The 6,734-nt window shown below is 35.6% G+C and overlaps 1 long non-coding RNA gene across 2 annotated transcripts; it reads left to right on the top strand.

The window, feature by feature from the left end:
• The first annotated feature begins 1,481 nt into the window (after nt 1–1,481).
• LOC137192803 (uncharacterized) lies at nt 1,482–4,888 on the top strand. Of its 2 annotated transcripts, none has more exons than XR_010930635.1 (5): nt 1,482–1,986; nt 2,077–2,400; nt 2,494–2,584; nt 4,361–4,430; nt 4,528–4,888. It is a non-coding gene; the product is annotated as an uncharacterized lncRNA (long non-coding RNA). The 2 variants fall into 2 exon arrangements; XR_010930634.1 differs by having other exon boundaries at nt 4,358–4,430.
• The last annotated feature ends 1,846 nt before the right edge of the window (nt 4,889–6,734 follow it).

The raw sequence follows: 6,734 nt of genomic DNA, 5'->3' as shown, positions 1-6,734 counted from the left end.
TGACCCAGAACATACATCCACACTGTCAGAACAGTGATGGTAGGCCTCATGAAACCAGCACAGTCATTGAACTGGTTTGGGATGAACTGGAGAGACGGATGAAAGCAAAGCAACCTGCAACACCTTTGTGGGAACAACTGCAACAGTCCTGGAAGAACTTTCCAAACAATATTTGAGTCCTATTGTAGAACAAATGTCACAAGTGTGTTAGACTGTTATATCTGCAGAAGGTGTTTTTGCAGATACATTTTAGGGGGTCTTTTGAATCAAAGTAATTGATTTCCAAGTTCACTATGAAGATGGTTGTTTAACTTGGATCACTTATATTGTATGACAGGTTCTCAGCACCAAGCCTCCAGATGTAGAACTGAAATGTAGGACATGAACTATGTAACTAAGTCTCCAGTATTTGCACTATATGCAACCTGGGGATCAATGTTGTAAAAAGAAGTTGTAAGATAACAGATTTGATTCTTGTAAAAGTGGAGAAAAAAAATGTTATGATCAAGACAGTGAACTATTCCTAAGTAGGATCAGTCAATTCATCCGGGTAAATGTAGAGTATGCTATGTAATTCAGAGGGAAGTGAGTAAACAAACTGTTAATGACTGATTGAAATTCTTTGAATGTTGGAATTTTAAATAGGACCTTAAAGCTGCTGCTTGCATTCAGCTACTTACTGATCATTACTCCTCCACCAAAATGTTCATATCATAGACGAAAGAGCCAAGAGAGTTCAAGTGGATGCACATGTTTCTTTTTTACTTTACTGACATAAATCTTTTGTAAAGGGAAGCCATTATTCAAGACCACTACCTGTATATTTATTGGATGAGCAATTCATATTATTGCTTAGGATGGAGGGTTTAACAGTTACGGTGCAGAAGAAATACAATATTTCTTGTTGCAACAGATGAATATTGTCAAAACCTGGTTGTTATGCCACCATAAGCATCATAAAGCATGAAATGAGTTCAACACAATGCAGAGGTGGTTTTCACTGAACATGCATATTTTGTGCATTCTATATGTAAGGGACAATCAACGAGTAGGTGTGCGTTAAACGGTTCACGTCGAAGCGGAGGGTGGTACTTTGCCTCCACGTCATGCCTTAAAACCGTTTAACACACACCTACTTGTTGGTTATCCCTTACTTATTACAAGACTAACTGAAGTGAAAAATGAGTAATGTGATCATTTTCACAGTTTATTTTCAAAAAGGACCAGGCTTGAACTCAATTTGAATTAGATTATTGTATAATAATGATAATACATTTAATTTGTACCACACTGTTCATTCATAGTGAAACTCAAAGTGCTACAGTATTATAACATGTGACTTAACCCTCACATACTGAGCTCTATAACACATTGCTGAACCACAAAATCATCCATGAATACTTCATCAGTCATTAATAAATGTATCATTAATCCTTAATGAAGCTTTCACAGAGCAGACAGAGATCTTTTTCTTCAGGTTTTTATACTTTTTGTTTATGCAGAAAAAACATTTACAATCACACTATATAACAGTCCGATATCACATAAAACAAGAGAGTGATGAATTATATGAAATGTGAAGAATGCAATATGTGTATCAGATAATGTGTGTCAGCTCTACAAAAATGTTTTTAAAAAGTTGAAATATTAACATATTACACTTTTCTATATTCTGGGTCACATTAGGAGAAGTCATTCAATTTCAGGCTGTAAGAAAAAAGTGTTTAGTGTGTTTTTACTCGTCTCACATGTAAAAATATATCACATTTTACTCTGAACAGAATGTAACTTTATGTTCCACCAACATTAAGTCATACACTTTGAGCTTAGCTGAATAGCAACTAACCACTTCCTTTTCTCTGAGCCACCTCAACAGTGATGTTTAAGTTCCAGTCTTTCATTTCATTCTGAAGGTTATTATGTTCAGTCAAGACCAAGCAGCTCTGCTCTCCATTCAGCTATTAATTATGTGCCATGTCTTTGCAGGTAAAGTGGAGATTTGTGTTTGTGATTCATGCTTTTCTCTTGATTTAACTACGGATTTCATGTTATAATGATTGTTTCCTTTAATGTTAGAGGTTCGTCGAGTTGACTTTGGGGACATACTGGTGTCTGAGGGAGACGCCACCGTTTTCACTTGCAACATGACAAATGCAAAGCAAATCAGCTGGATCAAAGGAAGATTACTTTTTACTTTTAATGTCTTAAACAATCAGACATTTTCAAATGTCACCTCTCAAAGAATGAGCCTAGACTCAAACTTTCCTTCAAAGCTGAATATTCTTGATGTTCAGCATGAAGATGCAGGACTTTATAAGTGTGAAGTAACTGATGAAAAAGGTGTATGGACTACTGAGTGGAATTTAACCGTTGGAGACGGGGTGTTGGAGATCTCTGAAGGTAGGTAGAGCATGAAGCAGGTTAAATCATGTCTACACATTTCAAAGCTCAAACTGCATGCTACATCAATAATTCACATCTCATTTTATGCAGAAATCAGTTCATGGAGCTATTGTCTATACATACTTACACCTGTAATTGGATTGCTTCTTTGTGGCTTGGCTGCAGCAGTTTGCCTCTGCAGGTGAGTAATAGCTTTTAGATTTCAGATTTGAAATTTATTTCATTCTCATTTGTTCTGGTGCAGAAACGTTGTCAGCACTGGGAACTAAGGCTGATTTCAGTATAAAACTCAACCACATCACATCTGTCCGACTTTAAACGGTCAGGTTATCTAAATTACAAACAAACCAGGTTCTGATTTTCTGCCTCTATCGAGCCATGCAGATAGACTTTTGGTTTTGAAATTCTGTGAGATTTCCACCTCCATCCCTTCAGGGGAGGTAAGAGGAATCACATTTCCATGTTGGGTGTTTCCAATACTCTGAATAATCCATAAATCTATCAACTAGAACTCAACTGTTTTTCATAGTGACTTTTTCTTCAATTTCATTGTAGTTCCATTCAAATCTGTTCACAGTGAGACCTGTGGATTGTCTGTAGTAACAAGGACATTGCATTGTGATGCCACCTGGGGGAAGTTTGCATCCTGCAATTACAAACATACACATGGTTGTATTACAGGCTCGTTCCAGTATGTTTAGACTTGATATACTTAATTCTGATCACTTATAGGCAAAAAAATGACAAAATAAAAAAAACAAGGGCTGAGCATCGATATCGGTCCTTATACAATACTGTAGGAGATATAAACATGTTTTGAACCTTTTCTTTTAATTTATCAAAATATATCAAACTGCTCAATGTGTCAATGTTAAATACAATTTTTTGCCTACATAAAATATACTCTAAAGTTTAAATGTTTCCTGGAAGAATCTGACAAAGCATCCAATGCTGACTTTTGATACTTGACACTTTTTTATACTTTGTGATACATTTTGATTCAAAGTATTGAGGTGCAGCCCTACAATCATCAGTATTTCTCCAGCGTGATATTTGAAACAGCAGTTGTACCTTAATACCAGGAAATACACACAATATAATTCAACATAAAATATGAATGTAATGTAAATTTTAAAAAAAAATCTCACTAATCAAAATATTTTAGAGATGTTTTTTGATGTTGGTGGGCACTCATGATCTCAGTATTTCTAAAGTCCTTGTTATGGCCCTGGTTGCTGTGGAGATTAGGAATGTACTTGTAGCTATATGCCTAAGCTCCAATGCATGTATCCATGGTGTATATGCAGAGAATGCATGGATGCTTGTATGTCACTGAATAGTAATGCAAACAGAATAACTATAAAGAATTGATTGACAATAATGCAACTGAGTGTCAACAAACTATTGCTTCATTCACAGTTCTGCCAGAAATAGGATTTCCTCAACAAGTTAACCAAATGTTGATAAATGTAACCATATTGCTGTTAATCACAACAGTAATAAAAACATGATAACAGTCACCAATGGCACAAAATGATACTTGTGAGTATCAATGTATAACAAAATAAAAAGACCAGAATATTTTGAAGAATCCATGTTGATGACTTCAAACATTTAGTTTTTCCAGACAAACAGTCCAAAACCCAAAGATGTTCAATGTACAATAATATAAAATAAAGAAAAGCAGCAAATCCTCACATTGGAGAAGCTGCAACCAGAGAATGTTTGATATTTTCACTTGACAAATGATTAAAATGATTCATCAAATATCAAAATAGTTGCTGATTCATTTTTGAGTAATCAATTAATCAATTTCTTTTTCACCTCTACTTTTAAATCATTTATTTGTATTCCACTGTCCCATGCGTGAACTCAGTCTCTTATAATAATGTGTCTGAAACATTTGGAAATAGTCTGGAGCAAAGTGTCATTATCGATCACAATTCTATCTCAGCAGAAAACTCAGGACCACGACATCAAACCAGGACCCAGTCCCAGACCAGTTTCCTCTTCAGTCGGGGGGAGAGGTAAGAAGAACTTCACATAGTCATGTTTTTCTGCTTTGCTTTGCTTTTTGTTTTTCCTTTCTGCATTGAACTTTATTTTTACTTTCTGTCTCTATAGGTGGTCCCTCCTCAACTGCAGGGTGATGTGGACCGTAGGACGAATAATAAGCAGAGGAGTCAGTACTTGGAGAGGCTCAATTCAATCTATGGTCTATAATGAAGTAGTTGTTTAAACTGTCCAGCAGATGGTGATAAAGGCTCAGCCAAAGTTGTGTGAGAAAAGATAAAGGATGTTACTGTGAAGACAAGTGCATTAAATTAAAGCCCCAATCCATTATTGGTGCACATCACTAATTTTGTCCAGGTGCAAAGGGAAAAGCTATGAGAGTTTTGTGTGTGTGTGTGACTTTTGTATATGTGCTTCTAAAATACTTGCTTATTTGTTTACATGGTTTAAATTTAATAAAGAATCATCTGAAGTACTATTTCTACCTTTTAAAATATTGTACATATGTTACTGTAAAAATGTTCTAATATTTGTAACAGAGACTTTTTAATTGAAAGATATTGAAAATAAGTTTTAACATTGACTACAATCATTTAAGAGTATAGGATGCTCTTAGAAATTACATCATCTGAAGTAGACTGTACTGGATGTTGAAACCAGGGTGAACAGCAAGCTGGGAATTCCTCTCTTTTTCCTGTTTACAATTATTCTAGACGTTGCTATCCACTGGTCTATAAACCAGTCTTGAAAAGTAACTGTAGATTTGTCCCACTCAAGTACAATTTTGAGGCATTTGTACTTTACTTCATATTTTCATGTTACATTGAATCTAACAGTTCAGAAGGAAATTTACTATCCCACCACATTTATTTGGCAGCTATAGTTACTCTTACCTTTTTATGTTAAGTTTTCATCCAAAACATATGATCAGTTTATTAAACATGATGCATTTTAGAGAAAATTATCTAACAGTGAATTAAATAGTTAAAATTGGCTCCATTATAAATACTGAGGTAATCTCTCTAGATAAAGCAAGGAATCTCTGTCTGTCTGTATGTACAGTGGGGGAAATAAGTATTCAACACATCAACTTGTTTTTGATTTAACATATTTCCAGTGCAGATATTCATTTGAAATGAAGACCAGACATTGACATTAACTCAATAAAGCAACACAGCTAAAGAAATCATAACATTCCAATCAATAAAAAAGGTTCTGTGCATTAAATTGGACTGACACAAAAAAAAGAATTGAACAAACAGTAAGAAAAAGCACTGCACCAGGTGATTCCACTAATTAGTCCTCTTACCTGTGCTAATTAGAATCAGCTGGGTTAGTGCATGTGGCTATTAGCACTTCAACTGTTTTAAAAAGGGTTAGCCTTCTGTGAATGCATCATTTGCAACCAAGCTGTCACGCAACAACTATCTCATGATGGGTAGAGGCAACAAGCTCTCCCAAGACCTTTGCAACAAGATTGTTGAACAACATAGGAATGGTATAGCGTTACCCGCAAGTGGAAGCATCATCACTCCACCATCAACCGGCTAGGAACCAGGGATGTGCCCGAATACAAATACATTATTCAGCAAAGCACAAATAGTGGGTTTTATATCAATATTTGTTTCATACAAATATTTAAAAAATTATTTGTTGGGAGTGTTCCCCAGAGATAAAGCTGAGCTACTGACACAAGCAAAGTGCTCCCAAGGGACTCTCCATAACCTGTGTTTCCCCTTCTCCTTTCCACAAAGTTAGGCTGTAAAAAATAGACAATAAATAAAAAGTGCAAAGCAATAATTGCCTTTGAAGTTCCTCCTTACACATTACATGGTGTGCTGTCTCTGTGTTATGGGTGTATAACATGTGGGAACCTCCATCATAAGGTAGTTTATTCATGAACACTTATTGTAACACTTTAATTTTCTAAAATTGAAAGTGTCATAAAAACAAAAACAGGATTTTTAAGCCTCTTTCCACTTTTATTCGAATACAAATACAGATACAAATAATTTTGCTGCCTCAACAAATGCAGATACAAATACAAATACTGGGATCTTTGCACATCCCTAATACGCACAGGAGCTCCTCGCAAGATTGTTGGCCAGGCAGTAAGAAAATTAGTCAGAAGAGTAGCCCAACATCCAAGGACCACTCAAAAAGAGCTCCATAAAGACCTGGAAGAAGCAGGTACATTTGTCACAGAGAAAACACTAGGCAATGCACTCCACCACCACAGTCACCATGCATGATCACCCTGTAAGACTCTATTACTGAGGAAAAGACATGTTGAAGCTTGTTTGAAGTTTGCTACTCAA

This window comes from Thunnus thynnus, chromosome 11 (genome assembly GCF_963924715.1).
Source record: "Thunnus thynnus chromosome 11, fThuThy2.1, whole genome shotgun sequence".
Taxonomy (NCBI): Eukaryota; Metazoa; Chordata; class Actinopteri; order Scombriformes; family Scombridae; genus Thunnus; species Thunnus thynnus.
Note: the sequence above shows the minus strand (reverse complement) of the source record. Positions and strands in the feature narration are given on the sequence as shown.